This window comes from Euprymna scolopes, chromosome 41 (assembly GCF_053919585.1).
Source record: "Euprymna scolopes isolate OS-2025 chromosome 41, ASM5391958v1, whole genome shotgun sequence".
NCBI lineage: Eukaryota > Metazoa > Mollusca > Cephalopoda > Sepiida > Sepiolidae > Euprymna > Euprymna scolopes.
In genome coordinates this window covers 53845975-53867152 of record NC_136522.1, presented here as the reverse complement: position 1 = coordinate 53867152, position 21178 = coordinate 53845975, and the positions used below count along the sequence as shown (strand labels likewise).

At 36.0% G+C, this 21178-nt stretch overlaps 1 pseudogene; it reads left to right on the top strand.

Annotated features, from left to right (window-relative positions):
- The first annotated feature begins 19769 nt into the window (after window positions 1-19769).
- LOC145266876 (5S ribosomal RNA) lies at window positions 19770-19886 on the top strand (annotated as a pseudogene).
- Window positions 19887-21178: the final 1292 nt, after the last annotated feature.

The window sequence follows — 21178 nt, the reverse complement described above, 5'->3', positions numbered from 1 at the left end:
TCTGCTTTCCCAACTGTACTGGCATGCAGAAGTTCAAGTGTAATGTGAACAGACATCTTTCTACTCATCTTCCTTTCATAATACCCCTGCAACTTATGTCCCCGATAGTAGCTCCCTACTTCAAAGTGGTCAAGAATCTTTATGTCGAACCTCAAAATCTGCATGTTTCGGCCAATGTAACCCCAGACCTTGATCAGGTGAATCTTACTGTTGAACTCGGGAATCTTTCTGTCAAACTCGTGGAAAACTTTCTGTCGAACTCAGGAATCTTTCTGTAAATCTGGGAAAACTGCACGGACTTCAGTGTTATTCGCATAGGTTTTCAGTCGAGATAACGTCTGACCTTCGCGTTCATGGGCACATTCCTTGAGTTTCATTTGCACGTGAGAGTCGTAGGTTATATCAGCCGAAACCTTTTACGAATAACAATGAATAATAATCAACAAATGCCCAGTTTTGTTGTTTAGTAGGTATTTATAATCGAAGCTGTAAAATATATATAACAAACGAATTTAGCGAGTACAATGAACACGTTTATTTTAATAACTTTCATATTTTCGAATATATTCGATTTATCTTTCACGCAAATATATAAAAACTAGTAATGGAAAGAAACAACCTTAGTAAAAGTTAGTGTCCCCAATGATGCTTGCATTATTTGGATTCATCGGACTACTGTTCTCATCTTAAGTACGATTTTCACAGCATTTCGGTCGGTGGAACCTTCAACATTCTTCATGTGTATCTAATCGAATTCGAGAATGTTTCTGTCGAATTCGGGAATTTGAACGGAATTTCGAGCGAACACGTTTATTTACTTCACCGAGGTAGCATGCTCTTGTTCCGTCAGCCATGACTGGATAGAGGACCTAAGTAATTCGTAATTGTATTTTTCGGTCGCACACAACCTTCAGGAGAGTATCAGTTTTTTAATTGATTTTTCCAACTACTCTAACCACTGCCCGAGGGGTCCTTGCGGATAACCAGTCCTCATCTCAAAAATTCAGAAACTCCAATGATGCTGTCTTGAACAGAGCTGAAACGGAAAAGATGAAGAAATATCAAGGCCTTATGTATGACATGAAAATAAATTGTAATCTTAAGAACATCTATCATTACATTTATTATAACTACCTCGCAAATATACCCGGTGAACAAAGTGCAAGAGAGATTACAACAACTGTACTTAAAAAAGGACGATCAGAATCGTAAAAAATATATCTCGGTAAGAATGTCTGTGTTATCGGGTTGATGTTTAGTATCCGGTTGGCTGCTCCATCCCCAGTTTGAGCAAACTTGTAAAAAAATTAAAAACAAGTAATACAGTTTTGATGGCAATATTCATGAAGTTGAAGTCCAATCTAAACCAATTCAAAGTCCAATGTGCAAGTCTAATGTAAACTAATTCAAAGTCCAATGTGCAAGGCCAATGTAAACTAATTCAAAGTTAAATGTGCAAGGGACAGGAAAGCGGTTCGATCAGTACACACACAGACACGGTGACACGCCACCAACACGATCCAGCGTATACAATTACCAACCGGCCGTTCTTTCCTATCGCCTTGCCTTCCAAAACGACCTGAATTTATAGTTGTCGAAGACCAACTGATTTGCATATATGCACGAGATTTTGCGAGAGCTTCCGAGATCATACCATTACAAAACGCCGTCAGCGCCATCTTGGAATTCTTTTCTTATCCTAGCTTCGCAGTGATGACAAAGCACACACGCACACCTAGGTCGTTTGAACGGTAAGCCCTCATTTTCACAGCCTTTGCCACAATTCAGATAGCTAACATTTTCATATTGGTTTTTATTTACGTTCATGCAAATATCTTTATGTCTCATTTACTGTGAATATCTCTTATTAAATAAACATTCTAATTCATATGAAGAATTAGTCGAAATTAGAAACGTTTTCTTCTCAGCATTGACAAATGTGATTATAAAAATGTTGAAAATCGATATGTTATGATTAGGGATGTGAGAACAGCGTATTCTTTTCATTGTTTTGACTCTCGGGTGGGTATCCGTTGACATCTTATATGTTTGTTGTATAGAATGATGTGGTCCTCCGTTGATTAACTGTGGCTAACTGTGCCGGATATATACTCGAGAGTCAAAACAATGCAAATAATATGCTGTTGTCATAGTTCTAGTTATAATATACGATGATCTTTCTAAAAGTAAAGGCTCCTATCTTTTAACTCAAAAAGAGAGCCCCGAATGTTATGTTATGTATGTACGGCATAATCACGTTGACATACCGGTTCTCGTCAGATCACCGAAGTTAAGCAACTTTGAGCCTGGCTACGAGGGGCGTGCAATAAGTAATGCTCCTGCCACCCTTCCCATAGTAGTAGAGCAATGAAACTTGGCACAGTTATTAGTCTTTCTCTACATAGGAACCACCCAGAGTCATGCATTTCTCACATCGTTTGATGCAGCTCTGGGGACCGTTTTTGTAGAACATCTAAAGTTGGTCTTCCAACCACGACGTGACTTCAGAAATCAAGGCTGCATCATCTGAGAAACGCTTTCCTTTCAAAAACAACTTCATAGCTAGGAAGAGGTGAAAGTAAGAGGGTGCAAGGTTAGGAGAGTAGAAAGGATGGGGGAGGATTTCATAACCACACAACCGTGCTTCTGATATGGCGACATGCGAGTTGTGTACCGAAGAGTTGTACTGCAGGAGGAGGGTATCTTTGCTAATCTTGCCCCGCCTTTTGATTTTGATAGCTTCCCTTAATTTCCTCAAGAGTGAAGCATAATAGGCTCCTAAAAACTGTGGTACCCTATGCCAGGAAATCTGTCATCACTACTCCGTCCTGGTCCCAGAAGACTGTGAGCATGACCTTGCCAGCCGAGGGCTGCACACTTGCCTACTTTAGAGATAGTGAGTCCAAGTGCTTCCACTACACAGACTGGGCTTTTATCTCTGGATCATAGTGATGGATCCAGCTTTCATCCTGTGTAATCAGTCTTTTGAAAAACTTTGACTCATCTTCCTGGCACATCTCCAAATTCATCCTCGAGAACTCAACGCGTTCTCGCTTCTGGAATGGTGTAAGCAACCTGGGAATCCATCTGGCAGACACATTATGCATATGCAAATAGTCATGAATGATAGTTTTCACGGGCCCTGTACTAATCTTGACATCTTGGGCTACTTGGCGAATAGTAATACGCCGATCTTCCAAAAGGACAGCCTCAACTTGACGGACAGATGCCTCATTAATGGCAGAAGGGAGGCGACCAGGTCTGGGGGCTGTTTCCACAGACTTTGGCCATATTTGAATTCACGATGCCAGCGTTTTACAAGATCATATGATGGGGGAATTATCACCATATGTTTGTTTCATTTCATCAAAATCTCCTGTGGTGTGCGTCCTTTCAACTACAAAAACCAGATCACTGCTCGACATTCAACAGGCTCCATCTCATACCTGACTCAATTCAAACATCTGTAAAACCGAAACTACAATTAGTTCATATCTGTAATTTGCGACATTACCCGTAGAGATATAAATCATTGAACATGCAAAATTTCAGCTGGATTAGACAACTTGAAGTGGGTAAGGGGCACTACTTATTGCAGGCCCCTCGTAGTATCAGATGGATGACCATTTTGGAATTTTAGGCACTGTATGTGCTTTCCGCTTATCTCGGCATTGTTTTCAGCCGTCTTGAACCTCTACTTGCGAATGGTATTAAACAATGTCAACTAAAGAGAGGTTTGTTTGTAGATTGCGCAACTCTTGCCACAAAAAGTTCATGCGTAGGCACCCTCACAGTGGGTATCCATAGTCTGTCAAAACTACAGGAAGCCGCCATATGTTATGCTGGAGCAACATCAAACTTACATAGCCTTCCATCACAAGTGCATTTGGGAAGTTTTATTACTGCACAAGCAGAAAGATCCAGCATATAAAATCAACAGTAGTAGTTTTTTTTTATATGGCAGGAGTGCGCTCAAATAAATTGAACTGTGATGTTTGACTTTTGCATTTAAACTTAAATTCACGCGATTATATAAACATATTATTTTAAATTAACTGTGTGTTTCCCACAGTGCAATGAAGACTACTATGTATCGCGGACTAAGTAGATTGTGAGAAGGTATGTGAAGCCTCCACATAGAGCATTGCGATAGGTCCTTAACTAGAGAAAAAATAATAAATTTGATTGAGAATTGAACGAGTTCAATAATTTCGATGACAATAAAAAACAAGAGGTGAAACATTTGTATATTCTCATTCAATCCCTGGCAAAGTTAGGCTTCCCTGCAAGTCATCATCATCATTAGCAATCACTCGTGAGGCGTATGATTGTTCTCTCGTCGGTGAGACTATGGGCTGGTCATTTGTGGGTCCTCAGATGGCTGTGGAGGCCGATCCTTGACCCACAGACTTTCTTGCAGTAGAGGCATATGTGGGTGAACGACTGGGTAGTGGAAGAGGGGAAAGGAGCTGTGGTTATATTAGATCTCTCCTTTCTCTGCTTCCTCCTGTTTTCTACGGCTGCGTGGAGGTCCTTTTCCGGATGGACCGAAAACAGCCACCGGTGAATCCGTCACAATTCATGGAATTAGTGGAAATTTGCTTGATGTCCCACTCCACCGAATCTCCCTCGATTCGACCGCAGTAAGCGGTTTGGTCGAAGTAGGAGTTGTGGAAAATTTACCAATGAAAGGCATTTCACTATTGTTAGGGACTGATTTGGCCGGTGAAAAGGTTATATCAAAACCGAGAATAATAACTGAGGTAGATGCTAATAAAATCGAAAGACATAAAGAAGAGGAAGGAAGGTTAATCCATATACGAAGTAACGAGAACATTTACTTACCCCAACCATAGTTAAAAGCTGAATTAGAACCTCACCGACAAATTTAAAGGAAGGCAATAAGCATAGAGAAAACTTAGAAATCACCATGAATCCTGCAAAGAACCTTAATTTAAATACAGCACCAAAGTTTAGAAATCCGACATTACACACCAGGAAGTGTTACTGAAATAAACATGTTCGAGTGATGTGCAACAAAACAGTCAGGAAATCCATTTCTAATAAACTGAGAACCCGCAGACAGCATCGTTTAAAAGATTTAAATAAGAATTTTTATTATAACAAGAGAGGTTCAGTTAGTAAATTTCGATGTCAGATTACGTTATGTGAAGTTGGATGACATAGATATCGGAAATGACCGACCTGTATAGTTTGTAGTTTTCTTGCTTTCTTTTTTTTAATATGGAAGAGATGGTTGTTTAAATTTTGTGGGGTTTTTTTTGTTTGTTTTTGTTTTGTTTTGTTTTTCTACAATTGGTAGGGGGTAAAATGTATGATAAATTATTTTATTGATTTTTAGCCGAGAGAATATATATTTTCAGTATATTTCATTTACTGTATCATTTTTTGGAGCCAAACAGATCCATTCTCGTCTGCTCATTCACATTTTTGTAAACAAAACAGAAAAAAGGGGAGCAGGAGGAGAAGGGAGAGACAGAGATACTTTGAACGAAGGGTGGAAGAGGAAAGAGAAAAGAAATCTCATAGACGAGAAAGAGAAGAGAGAGAAAGGATAGAGAGAAATAAACCGCATAGAGAGAGTTAAACTGTATAGAGAAAGAGAGAGATAGATCGTAAATAGAGAGAGGGGAGTGAAAAAAAGTTGTTAATAGGCAGTGGAGCTCCGCGCTTCAAAGCGACAAGACGAGGTCAGCGAAGGTCGGGGTGGCGAAGCCGGCGAAAGGCGACGACAGCGTTTTAACGGCGTCGCGGGGGTAAATATCAACGACACCAGCCGATGTTGGCGGCGACGATAAAGATTAGTTTTGGTCAGCGGTCAAAGTTAGAATATTGACAAAAGAATGAACCCAGCGAAAGAAGGATCAATGGAACAGTGAAATTTTTACTATAAATCAAGGGCTTCGATGAGCTTTGGAAACAAATACTTGGTGCAATTAACAATGAAACATAAATAATCCGAAGGACAAAAATATGAAAATTAACCTGCGCGCGCGTAATCAAATATAAACAATTTACAGGAGAGAAATACATATATATAAAAAAGAGACAAAAGAAAGGTCACATTTCAAAGGACATTAAGTGAGTTTTTCAATTAAAACTTTAATTTCTTCAACATCTCTCTCTTACCCTAGAACCTGTATCTAATTGAGCAGACGGTTTCTTATTTTATGTGAACATTAACTGTTGATATATTTTCTCTCGGTAGAATTTGAATCATTAAATCATTTTATTTGGTTAGACATATTTAATTTTCTTTTCTTTTCTTGAATTTTATTTTATTTTTTATATAAATAAAAGTTTGTGAATTTTTCGACGATACTTGTCCTCGTTATTTCTTATGTGATTGTGTTTTCCAGTACATTTCATTTTGTTGTTGTCTTCGAGACAGTTGTCCCATTTCCATAACAACGCATTATCAAGGAACCTGAGAAAATTTATTTTTTTTATATATTTCGTTAGGTAATCCATCTCTACCGTCTCCAGTAGGACTGGGACACGTCGTAACAATATATATATATATATATATATATATATATATATATATATATATATATATATATATATATTCAATTTGTAATTGCATAAGCAGTAATTTGTTGCTACACAGTCATGAGTATGTTTCGGTCTTTTAATGTTTAGTAACTAGAGACCTCTTCAGGCCACAAACGCTTATTTACGAAAAAAAAAAGACTGAAGAGATCTCTAGTAACTAAACACTAGAAGGCCGAAACATGCTCATGACTGTGTAGCAACAAATTACAGCTTATGTAAAGACAAATTGAAAATGTAACTTGATCTACTTCCGTATTGAGCACTCTTGTATTAACCTCGTTATATTTCATTCGTTCCACTACTTTTGAAAAATAGCAACTTCAAACTATATATATATATATATATATATATCAGGCTCATTACCGTGGGGTCCCGATTTCGAATCTCGCTAGATTCAGACACTCTTATGAGTCGTAGACGACGAAACACGTGTCAGTGGATAATTATATTTTGAAAACAATATATATACTGCTCCCCATGTGGGGATACCAAATTGGTTAAAGGGAAAATTATTCCCAACTCGCATTTAGGTAAAAATGCACTTTCGTAAATAATTGAATTCATTCAAAACGTATCGCAAAAACAAGAACATACTCCTTATGTTGAGTTGAGCATTTGGGAAGTGATACATGATATACCATTAGCGTATTAAGCGATGCCGTTTGTGTAAACAAATTGAGCTTAGGTACTCGGACGATATCAAAACATCGTTAATTCACTACCCGAACAGCAGCTGCCATTTAGCTCAATGGTGAGAAGGCTTGACTGTCGTACGGGCTGTCGGGTTTCGATCTTGGCTTGAGGTAGGTTCCTGTTTAGTCGCACTGATGAGCTGTGATACAGCGAAACAGTACTGTATGTGTATGAATTAATGAATAAATATATATATATATACTACGGCTTATACCGTAGTATGCTGCGCACAAAGGCACTTTGAAGATGTTAAATGTTGTAAATTATATTTGTCCTGTGGATTCGTTCTTGTTTTGTTTTCGTAAATGTCAACAGACTGGCAGAACGACAAAAGGCAGCAAGGAAAAGTGGTTCCGGTTCAACTCGATAATAATGACAGTCAGCAATTTAAATGTCAAACATTGTCGCAGCAGTAGGTTAACAAAGACAAATCACATCTACACTAACAATAGCTACGTGTAGAAAATTAGACTATATGCCCGATGTGGAAGACAATATGCATAGACATGCCTACACAGCCTACAGACAGTTCATATAAAATAAAATCAACCACGGCCTGTAACAGAACGCCGCGCGCGGATGTAAATCCCGAGCCGTGTGCAAAAAAAAAAGACTATAAAAAGAGCGTATGAGCAAACCGGCAACGCGTTCAGCACGTTCGAGATCACGTTCGAGATCACGCTCGGAAGCACGTCCAAAAGAACATTCAAGAAGATAGATGACAGAGATAAGGAGCACGATCACGGTTTATTAAGGAAAGTACCCAGAAATAAATTTCGTTATTACAAAAAATGGAGTCTTATGTTTCTTGCGATGTAGACTGTTGCAACGTGTGGGCCCTTTGAGAAAACGCGGGTTACGTTACACGCCTAACCGATGAGTTTTACTTTCTCCATATTACCCGGGTGCTACAAGATTAGGCTGTCGGAAGGTATCGGCTTTTAGACCTAAAATGCACCAACCATTGATGTCATTTTTTTCTGTTTCTCTTTGCAAATCTCAATATACTGGAAAACAAAACATAAATATAAAAATTTTGCTCTACAAAATAGCAAAGCCAAAACAAACACATTAATAACTATTCGAACATCAATATTAGAAATAACAACTGTGAAAAGCTGAAATTTTAACAACTGGTAGTTGTTATCATCCATAATAAAATACTAAAATAATTTGCAACGGATAGAAAAAGAATTATAACAATTATTTATTTATTTTCAAAATAGGAATGCCCCCAAGTGATGATACTGGCAATGTTACATGTAAATATAAAAATAGAGAGATTTAGTTAAATGTAAAAATGAAATAGAATAGACGAAATTCGAACCTCGTAATTTAGGTTTAGAAATAGATAACGAGAGAGAATTAGCAAATGGAATGTAAAAACAAATCATTGTTTAGCTTAGAGATAAAGTAGCTTAAAGAAAAGAATGTGCATTGTCAATTCTGTTATGAAAATTCAATTGAAGAATGCAACTATACGATAATTTAATAAACATGTTTTTAACATATTGGGAATATAGGTTAATGGGAATATAGGTTAAAATTTCTTTTGTAAACAAAGGAAAAAGTTTTGGGCACGCATTTCCAGAGCACGTGAAAGAAGACACACGTTTTAACATGTGTATGACGTCATGGAAAATGGGAAGTTCTCGATATAGTTAGAAACTTTAGAGTTAAGCAGGAAGAGTCAGAGAAATCGGGGGAGAGTCAGAGAGATTCTGAGGACGACAGACGACAGACGGCAGTCCAGACATGGGATTCGTACGTCTAGAAGCGAGACGGTCGCCTTTGAAACATAGAATGTGAAGCGTTGAATTCTTTACTCAGAAAACCACGACCGGTCGGGAGAAGAAATAACCCCATCATGTGTTTTTATAAACGTCGTCTTTGTGTTGTAATTCTACCAAAAGGTAAAGTGAAAATTGTCATTATATGTCTTGTATATAATGTGTTTTAAAATGTCCCGACATCACATATCTATGATGTGAACTCTACATCTTATATCTACACTTCTAAGTACGAACATTTTATATATTCTGAATCTCTTCATAACACGAACAACATAATCTCTCTTACAACATCTCTCTCTCCCGAACACACAGCAACATCACTTGTAATAAGACTCTCTAACATGCACTTTTAATAACAATAATAACAAACAACAACAAGAATAACAATAATACTAATAATGATATATATATATATATATATATATAACAGAAAAATAGCTAATGTTGTCATCAGGCGGCAATTTTATCGTTCCGCTTTGTAAGAGGAGATTATTATTTGTGACGTGTGCTGTGATTCATTTTACTTAAGTCTGATGTAGGCGCTGAATAATTGTTACACAAAGGGTCCGGTCTAAGCCGGGTTGACATGCTAGTATATATATATATATATATATATATATATATATATATATATATATATATATATATATATATATATATATATATATGTTGTGTGTGTGTGTCTGTGTCTGTGTGTGTATGTATATTTATGTATTTATATGGATAAAAATGTGACACGCGTCTGCGGATGGAATGTGGGGAACTTGACAGCTAAATCATAATTGTTTCAATATATCTCACGAATGTAAACAAAATTTGTTATTGTTTGAGCAAAAATGTAACAATTAAAGGAATCTGGTTATGTTGATGTTTTAAAAAGTTGACAGAAAAAGTGACACAAAAAAGATTGGCAGATAGAGATTGTCAACCAAGCGGACGCAACGCTATACTTCTCTCTGTCTCTCTCCCACTCTTCTCTCTCCACCATAATAGAGAAACAATAAGGAATGAAAACAGACTGTTGCTTACACCAAATCTGTTGTTGTGTATTTGAATTCTAGAAAAAAGGTTCATAATATAACATAATATCAAATTATTTCCATAATTTTTATGCATATATTTGAATTAAAAACATTATTTACGAAATGAATGTTTTCATCGCAATCATCTGTTAATTCATATGCGTGGTAATGACAAAATATAACAGTGAATAATGGAGGCTATTCGTTTTGTTGCTTTTCACATCTTTTTAGATGAGATTTTATTTCTATTCTATTTTATATACTTCGTATTTTTTTCATTTTTTATTTTTATACAAGACATTTTAATTAGTCTCGCTAAAAAAAAAAAAACTAAAGAACGTCTTCTATATTTTAAGCTATTTAAAAAAAAAGGTTCGATATGAGGTGTTATATTCATCGTGTATTTATTTTATATTTTACGTTGTTTTATTTGTAAAGATTGCCTGAGTTCGAGAAGAGTGATAAGTCACTACACGATATTTGTTTGTGACTGACTGGGCGAAGGAATCTCTACAAATTAGCCTATTCATTAGAAATAAAAAAGCAAAAGAAAAGAAAATAATCCCAATCGACCCACTGTCAAGTAATACGACTGGGGCGGAATAATTTGGACGAATGAAAAGTTCAATGAAGCGGAACCAGAAGAGCTAAATTGCAGTGCGTTGATTGGTTAAAAATTAAGAGCAGCTAGACGCCATTTCTATTTTCGATTCAGTGATTTTTCTTTTATTTTAGTGTTAGTTTTAGTCATTTTTTTATACTGGATTTTACTAAACAAAGCAATTTCGGATTTAAATTTCCTCAACACATATTTAAAAAAAAAAACACGCAGAATTGGTCTTCCTTCTAACATTAAAAAGTTTTAGTGAAGAGAATTAAAGAGTCGTTTATGCAAGAAACAACCTTATTAGATTCACTTGAAAAAATAAACAACTAGACAACGTGTGTGGGTCGGTCTGTGTGACAATAGTTAACCGACAAACTCTGACACTACGTAATATTATAACATTAAAATAAACAGGGATTAGTAATTATAAACCAAGGATGATTTATAAGGAGTGAAATCTTTGTTTGGATGGATGAATAACGCGTACAGGAAGTTAAAATGCAAAATATTTATTTGTTTGCCTACACACTTCTTTTAGCTTGAAGTGGTTTAATTACAAATCTCTCTTCTCTATCTGTCGATAGCTCAAACGGTAGGGAACTCGACGGGGCGCTAAATGTTTTGGTTTTAATTTTAGCTGATGGCAACCACTTCATTTTCTTTTGAAATCAGTCTTATATATAATGTACAATACAATCTATATATCTATAAAAGTGAAAGTGCCTGTGCGTGTGTCTGTCTGTGTACATTTCCCTACACAATAACTCTGTCAATTTTCAGTCTACAGATTCGAAATTTGATATACAGGGTATGGAGATTTAGAAAAATCTTTACAATCCGTTTTCGGTCAGAAATTTGGCTGTTAAGGGGTCAAAGTTTAACGATTTACCTTTGAGAACTCTACCAATCCCCTCCGCTAATTTTGAGTATAAACAATTCAAATATAAGATATAGGTTCCTTGGATATGGATCTAACTTAATAACTTGATGTGAGCCCAAAATGTTAAGGGTTTATAATAGAGGTCAAAATTAAAAAAAAAAAACTTGACCGCTGCGGTCTCTACTAAATTACCCAGACAATTTCTTGTCTAAAAATTTGAAATTTTACATAAAAGGTATTCAGAGATAAGGCAAGCTTTGCAATCGGTTGGGGTCGAAAATATGAGCTATCAATATATAAATGTATGTATGTACGTTTGCATGTCTGCCTAAAACTTTTGACAGTCGCGACGGATTTTCACAAGATCAGTATCGTTCTGAAGCTCGACCCTTCGGACGACAAATATCGATATGCTTTTTTCACATACTCTGGTGAGAGCACGGCGAATATTCGGCGGATGGCCGTTATCAGACAAACTTTAGCATTGTGGGAGATCATGTTGGTGATGTTCCCGACGTATGATCAAACGAATTAGTCAAGCGGTTTCAGATCGAAAAGAAGAGGAGGCAAGTGAGAGCAGGGGACAAAGTCGTAGCACTCGATCGGAGGCTCTATGCGGATATATATATATATATATATATATATATATATATATATATATATAATATATATATATATATATATATATATATATATATATATATATATATATATATATATATATATATATACGGAATGGAACGGTAAAAGTGTCGCCCTTAAGAAAACAACACTACCGCTTTGTTTAAAAACATTTATTGAAAAAATCAATTAAGGAAATTTAATTATTAGGGCTATCACAACTGCATATTCTTATCATTGTTCTGACTCTCGAGAATATATCCGACACAGTTAAACATAGTTCATCAATCTGAAAACATATAAGATATTAACTGATATTTACTGGAGAGTCAAAATAATGAAAAGAGTATTCTCTTGTCATAATTAGTAATTATACATTTTCTATCTAGAGTATTGAATACAGTTCGATTCAACAAAAGATTTGCTAAGAATCTATATAATAATACAATAGCGTCTGTGTTTTTTGTGTCATGTTTTCATCTTTTTTCTTCTGAGTGACTGTCGTTTAATTATGACCTTCCATTTCTTTTAATAAATAATTTTACCAAAAATTCTTCATAAATTTTGGTTTCGGTTTCAATTATACCTAAACAAGCTGAAGTTATATATATATATATATATATATATATATATATATATATATATATATATATATATATATATATATATACTAGCAAAAGTACTCGTCGTTGACTGGGTTCAAAAACAGCCTACACAAAATTGACTCTGATTTATGAAAGTATCATAGGTTATGAAAAGGAAGGGTTGTAAATTTGGGTTGAATTTGGGAGTATTAAATTCAAAGAAAAATATGATGAAAGTAAAAATAAAATAGATAAACCTCATAATTTATTATACAATACCTGTTCGCACTAAAACACTTATCACAATATTCTGTGGATCTATATTAAAAAACCTTGTTATACTTTGTGACATATTTTCATTCTATGGAGGTTAGATGCGAACGAACACCCCATAATTTTATTATGCCATATTCTTCAAACTGAAACATAATTATCAAAGTATACTTACGCAGATAGATATGAAAAGTCTTTATTAAAGTGTGTGCCTATTTCCATTCTATGGAGGCCAGGCGCGAACGCAGACCCCACAATTTTATTATACCATCCCTATTTAATTTAAAACATACTTATCAAAGTATTCTCATGTACATTTATATCAATAATACTTGTAAACGTTTTTGTTTTTAATTTTTAAATTTTTTATTTCCATGCTTTGTGAACCAGGCGCGAACGCAGACCCTAGATTTTAATGCATTACCGTTCTGTCATATCAAACATACGCATTCCTGTGTCTCGATACATCTTTTATCATTATATGTAATTAGTTTTTTTTTTAAATAGTCAACCATATAGGAGCCTATTCGTGACCAGACCCCCCCCACACACACACACAAACACAGACATTCAGCTTTATATTATATTATATATATACGTATATATTTCTTTTTTCTGCATAAGTTTTGGTTTCAGTTTCGATTCATTCGGAAACACCTACATAATATGGACATATTTTTTTATTTTTGAAATTACAACTTTATAATATATAAGAATCCATAGAAAATTGACTCTGTAATAATATATACGAAATCTGCATGAGTTAAAATATCATATTCAAGCGTGTTTTATGACTGGGTTACCCCAGGCATCCCAGCTTGCTTAAATAAATACTTTTGCAGTTTTAACAAAATATCTACAACAATTTCAGAGCGTCTCCTGAACATCCACCGAACGCCACATCAATATATTACATATGGAAGAGTCCCCTGTGGAATTTTCACAGGTCCCACTAGTGAAATAATAGTTTTACGTATCTGCTCTATCTGAAGTATTCTTTACATATTCAGTATCTACTGAGCCCCAAGTATATTTTCGCACTAGTTTCTTGTTTCAGGTGATCGACCAGTAAAAAATGAAAAAGTAGTCAGCCACTGTACGTAACACATTTCTCTTGGAACTTATTTCTCAATCTCTCAAATTTCTAAGGCAAATTTTATTTGGAGTTCATCCAACGCTTCCAAGAAAAGATATAATGAATAAAAAAGACGAAAACAGTTGCATAATTTTTTTTTTTTTTTTTTTGCTTCTTCTGATAATGGTAATTTATGTCAAGAGAACATTTATAACTATTTTTTTACACAGGAATCACCATTTATAAAGGCCCGGGGGCCACTCCAGGATAAGAATAATGGGTATACATTAGTCAATGTGATTATAGCGTAGTAAACATTAGTAGTGGGAATTTTGTAAAGTGGATTACTTAGGGGACGGTTCATCAAGAACTTGTTTACATTGGACTTGAAGACAATCAGATTGTAGTCAGCTGGAAAGCAGGCAATCGGAAGAGAGTTCCATAGGCAATCGGAAGAGAGTTCCATAGGCAATCGGAAGAGAGTTCCATAGGCAATCGGAAGAGAGTTCCATAGGCAATCGGAAGAGAGTTCCATAGGCAATCGGAAGAGAGTTCCATAGGCGTGCTCATAGAATCTACATTTAGGTTTCGAAACAGATAAAAAGTGTGGAAAACTATTGATAGTGGTTTGGGCTAGACGAATGTTGTTCGTGAAAGTTTGGCGAGGGGAGTGAGGCTCAGTTGAACACTTGCCCTGAAAATAACGATAAAGCAGACACAGGCTCTTCTGTGGGAAAGACGTTGCAGAGAAAAGAAAAGGACATCCCTCTCTAAGCTACGAGGTCTATTTTGAACACTGACAAGGCAGGATAAGCTGCTTCTAGCGGCTCCTATCCAGATGTGCTAACAGTAATCCATCGTTGGCTGCACCTGGCTATTATATCGGTACAAAATTGCATCAGGGGTGAGATATCTACTGGAGCGGAAGAAGGATCCCACCATTTATCCAGCTACCTTGGCAATGGATTTGATATACGTGTTCCCTTTCAGGTCAGGAGTAAAAATCAAGCCCAGAAGCTTGTCAAAACATGAAGCATCCCCAAGACTAGAGCCATTCATTTTACCGATGCCAGATTGGCATCAGAGCGTAGATGGTTCAGAGATAGAAGCTTGGTTTAAGATTAATTAATATTATCTCTTTTGCATCCTCGGTGCTTATGAATTTTTTTGTTTTTTCGTATCTCGTTTTTTTTTTTAAGTAGTTTTTTTCAGGTTAAATTCAAGTTTCACGATATATTTTTTCTTATTAAATTGATAGGTGGAAGAACAGATTCGTTACAAAAATCTCTCCCCTTTCCTATGTTAAGAATGGCTTTCGAAATAATAACGTTATTATTTCAGCGCGGTACCAAAAATTCATCTTCTCTCACGCTGAAATGTAAAAATTAAATTAAGAAAAAGATTGTGAAATGAAAATAAAAACCCAATCAGCGACTAACCGAAATAATAATGTTTAAGATGCTTACCGTTTACTTAAACGCATTTGCTTACATCTGTCCTGTACTTAGTTCACCGGGTAAACTTAACTGGAATTAATATATTGAAGTAATTGTCAAGGCTGTTCCGAGGAAAGTGGGCTATCTCTATCGTACTATAAGCCTACTCACACCTGAAGATATCCTGTATTTCTACAAAGCCACCATTCGTCCATGCATGGAGTATTTTTGTCACATCTGGGTTGGTGAATCTGCTACTGCGCTCTTGCTATTAGATAGGGTTTTAAAAAAAAAGAGTTGCAAACCTAATAAGTGCCCTACTGTCTGCCAAACTCGAACCTCTATCCCATAACCGAAATTACTCATCCAAGCGCATGTTTCACAAGTAGTAGGATGGACTCAAAACACTGTTACTCTCATGCGTAAATACCCCAGACAAACCAGAAAATCAGCAAAATCCCGCCCCTACAGTGTACAGAGCCCTAAATGTCGTAAAGCTTTCTACTCAAATCGCTTTTTTTTCTTCAAACTGCTAGACGTTGGAATTTTTCCCAGTCCCACAGATTCTCTGACTGTATTGACATGTAGAAGTTCAAGTGTAATGTGAACAGCGACTTGTTGCCAGACTCCCTACATAGTATCCTTACTAATCTGGTTCCAAATTGTAACCTTTAAGATTTTAAGGCAGTGTACCATTTTTAGGGTTGATTAGCAGTAAAAAAAAAAAACTATTTACATGGCAACACTAATATCGATAGAAAAAACATCAATAGCAATGGCAACAAAAAACAACACCTATCATTACATCTACAGTAATAATAAAAACACATACCACCACTACTACCACCACCACCACGACTACAACTACTAATAATATTAGTGATAATAGTAATAACGAATAAAGTAAATTTTGTTGGTTTTTAATAATAATAATAATGATAATGATAATAATAAGTAGAAGAAGAACAATGACAATAATAATAATAATAAAAATAATAATAAAAAATAATAATGATAATAATAATAATAATAATAAAAATAATAATAATAATTTCAGTTAGAAAAGCTTACTTTGTTCGTTTTTTTTATTTTTTTAACTTCTCTGCCGATATTGCTTTTGGCCGGAAAAATGTACACAAAAACAGAAACATAAAACATCTAAACATGTGAAAGGCAATTCCTCGTTTAACCGTGAATTAAAGTTTTAAATTCTAATTTCAGTTAGAAACGCTTCTTACTTCCACCCCCCCCCCTCTGCTATTTTTTAAAACTCCGCCACTGACGTTACTGACGACCGGAAAAAATGTACACAAAAATAGAAACATAAAACATCGGAACATGTGTAAGTTAGTGGATTGTTTATGTCGAATATGACCCCTAGCATGTTCCTTATATTCTCTTACTCAGCTCTCAGGACACTGAATTCAACTAGGGTAGCTATTCTTTTTTATTCTTTGTCCTTTTTTTTTTTTAGTCTTTCAGATTTCTCAGCTTCGTTTTCTAGTTATATAGCTGTAGAAATCACATAGTCATATTGAATGACGTATGTATTTTTATTTCAAGTAGGTTTTTTTTTCTGGTATACGTTTGCAGGAGTTTATGCTACACTAGAACTGAGTATGTGGGTTTATATCCATGCAAAAAACCTTATAAAATAAAAATGTAGATGACCCAAAGGTGTTAGTAGAGTTACCGGCAGATCTTAGCTTAAAACTAATACACTAAAAGCCGGCCTTTTTGTTATTTTTCATCGCTAAATTTGCTCACGTCAAACATGCACCGATGTCACTTTTATCCGTTTCGTGCGTCACCTTTATTGCATGCTTTATTGTCTTAGCAAAAAATCAAAGAGGAAAAGGCGGCTGACTTATCTTCGGGTCTCCTCGCGCATTACGTCGGCGCAATCTATCAGCTTTTGTTGTCAGTCGAGAAGCTAATGGCTATTTGGCATGTTTATCGCCAGTGGCTTGATCGATATTATCGAACGCGTTATTGGGAGGTTGCTTAACAGACTGTGAGAGTTTAAATTCAAGTGGGCTAATGTTTGTCGAGGAGCGTAAGAAAGATGCAACCATACAGGCATAATGCAAATTAAAAATCATCTCGGTATTTCTTTTCATGTGCGGAGATGGCTCAAACGAAAAGAACGTCGGCTACTGCAACAGCGGTCGCGTTTAGAATCTTAGTTAAGAAGAATGTTTTTCTTTTTAATGGAAATCACTCCAGACAAAGCTTGAAGCCATTTGATGTAAAAAGCATGCCTAATGACTTCAGTCGTGAGAATGTAGGGTAAAACAAACACCTCCTTAACTCCTTACTAAACAAAAAGCAAATGGCGGGACCCATCTATCCTCTTTATTTGTCCTCACGCGAAAGAGCAGGACACAAAATGTTTTAAATAATAATAATAATAATAATAGAATAACAATAACAAAGACTTTCGCTGGCGAGGACTACTATTGACCGTAACCAGTCCTTTTGAAATTTTCATCTCTATTTTTCTCGTTATGTACTGAATATTTGTTAATGAACCCTGTATGAAATATGTTCCTTATAAAATTTTAATGATTTTCTATTCTGAAAGAAGTTTTAAAAAATGTAATCTAAAAACATGATTTTAAAGTTTTTGTTTAAAAAATTCAGATTTTCTCATGATTCAGACCTGTATTACAAGGAGGGGGTTGCAAAAATGAGTTGTGTGAGGAGAATACAAACTGAAATAGAGAGAAGGGGATTTTTAAAATATAATCTTAACAAGATAAGATACAAGTTAGAAATGTATTTCATCCAAGGCATTTATTTTATGCAATGTACATTTTGTTGCAATTTAAAAACGTTATCTTTCATCTAGCAATTAATGATATAGATATAAAATGTTCAATGATATTTTTTAAAAAGTACAACATAAAATAAATCAAAGGTAAATTTTTGATTCAATTCAAATTAAATTTTTATACCTTACTTTATAAAATTTATAAAAGTGTACTTTGAAGACAAATAAAATTTTAAATTGAATCTTGTACCTTTATTTTTTAAATCTATAGTAAAAACATTTTGTTTAACAATTTTCATGCCTTGGATGAAATGCTTTTCTAACTTGTATATTTATAAGTGGAGACCACACCCTGGTTACTTCCTGTACCAGGGGAGATAATTCTACCGGTGTATCGTTATCAGGAGCAAATGAGTCTTCGTATTTTGGATCTTCAGACTACTGTTCGCATCTTCAATGTCGTTTTCACAACGTTTCTGTTGATGTAACATCCGCTCTTCTTCAGATGTATCGTGCTGAACTCGTAAGACCAGTGACGCAGTGGTTATAATACTTGGAAAAAAATAATGGTAACAGTGAAATTCCCCTGAACGTTATTGGGTTAATTCTCAGTTTGGCCGACAGAAAAATGCTATAGCGAATTACTTAGAACCTCTATCCGGCAATGTCTGGCGGAACGAGCGATTGCTACTCCCATGAAGTAAATAAGGTTTCCGTTCGAAATTCCGTCTAAATTCCAGAGTTCGAGATAAACATTCCCGACTTCGACAAGAAATTCAGAAACCGATCATTGTTACCTATAGAGAAAAAGGGAATATTATAGGTATGGGGAAAACAGTCAGAAGGGAAAGAGTTCGAAATGTCTGTGTTTCTTGGAAAGTAGCTACTAGACTAGAAAGCTGTATTATAATGGTGTATCAGAAAAGTAGAGTGAGGGAAACCGCAACAGCAACGATTCAAATGAGCTGAAACAAGAAAAGCAGGGAATAGAGCAGATAATTCACATGCTGTTATAAATAAGACTAAGCAGGTTTGGAAATCATATAGTTTTTAATGGTATTTTCCGTTTCTAATTTCATTCTATTATATAAATATCACCTGTCTGTTTAAATGCATGTATGTATGTATGTATGTATGTACTCCTGTTGAGGTCAGGTTTGCACCTATTAGTCCGAACCAAACGATCTGTTTAACATGCAGCAAAGTTTGCAAGACTACTGCTGATCTGAGCAGACATGTGATTGTTCATAGGAATACCCTTCAACCTCCAGAGGAAGTTAACCCGATCTAAATTGCTCAATTTGTATGTCAAATCTGGTTCAAGATGTGCAAATCTGCGGCGGGAGTGCAGAGTCATCTGAGATGGCATGGACAAGATTGGAAGAACTCAATGTGACGGCGATCATCTGGAAAGATGCAGCAATCATCATGTATGTATGTACGGCACAATCACGTTGACACACCGGTTCTCGTCAGATCACCGAAGTTAAGCAACGTTGAACCTGACCAGTAACATATGGGTGACCATTTGGGAAATCTAGGCGCTGTATGTGCTTTCCGCTTATCTCAGCATTTTTTCCAGTCGGCCTGAACCTCCACTTGCCACTGATATTCCACAATGTCGACTCAGGAGGTGTGGTTCGAGGATTCGCAACTCTTGCCACAAGAATTTCCCGCGTAGGCACCCTTACAGTGGGTATCCATAGTCTGTAAAGACTGAAGGAAGCCTTCTTATGTATGTATGTATGTATGTATGTATGTATGTCTCGCAAAAACCTTCAATAGAGGCTACGGATTTTCACGAGATCGGTATCGTTTAGACGATCGGCCTTTCGGGCGACAAATATCGAAAAATTGGCCAAAAACATTTATCCCTTCACACACAATTGGCCACTTTTCTACAGAAAGGATTCGCTTTTTTACTGATATTTTCGAAAGCCATCGCCTCTTTTCAATTGACTAGCCTTAATTTAAACTTTCGTCACTTCCAGTTTGGCGATGCGCGCAACAGCAAAGACGTGACGTTGTGTTTTCACTTTCTTTTCTTTCTTCGCGGTACGGGTTCGAGCCTGCCTGCCTACTACCACTTTTTTTTTTGCTCAACACAGACCTCCAAACACCAGAGCAACGCTGGGCACCCAGGCTAGTCTAATATATAAAAGGCAAAATTGGCACGAGCGTTTGTGTATGTCCGCGAAAGGCTTTTTGCATCGGGGTTCTCGCGTCGGTTTGATTCTGTGAGAAGTTTTTGCATACTTCCCAGACTGTAATATCTCGGGTTGGCAAATGGACACCGTCACTCTTTTTCTTTTCTTTTTTTTGAGTTAAAATTCTTTCCGTGGCGTCGTTTCGAGTGTTTGTTTGCCTTTTTCCTATAAAGAAAAATTATTGAATGTTCGATTGACTATGCTTAATTCCGACGCACGAAAAATCTTCTTGCGCGATGGCAACATCGGCTAACGCGTTACGTTTTTTTTTTTTTTTTTTACCTTCTTTCGCTCTTTCGCGTTACGGGTTCGAGCCTGCCGTCCTACTACCACCTTTTTTTAACCTCACTTTTTTTCTTTTTTCGTGTCACGGGTTCCAGCCTACAACCACTTTTTTAACACCTCTTTCCACCTTGTTGTTTCCCATCCCAACCGAGCTGCTTTTTATTTCCACCTTTACTACACCACCCCAACACATCAACTCCGAGTACGCCCGCTCGTCTATAATATAAAAGCAAAATGTATCTATGTGTGTTTTTGTACAACATTGGTATCGTTTTAACGATCGATCTCTCGGACGACAAATATCGAAAGATTGGCCAAAAATATTAATTCTTTCATCGTCAACTGGACCATTT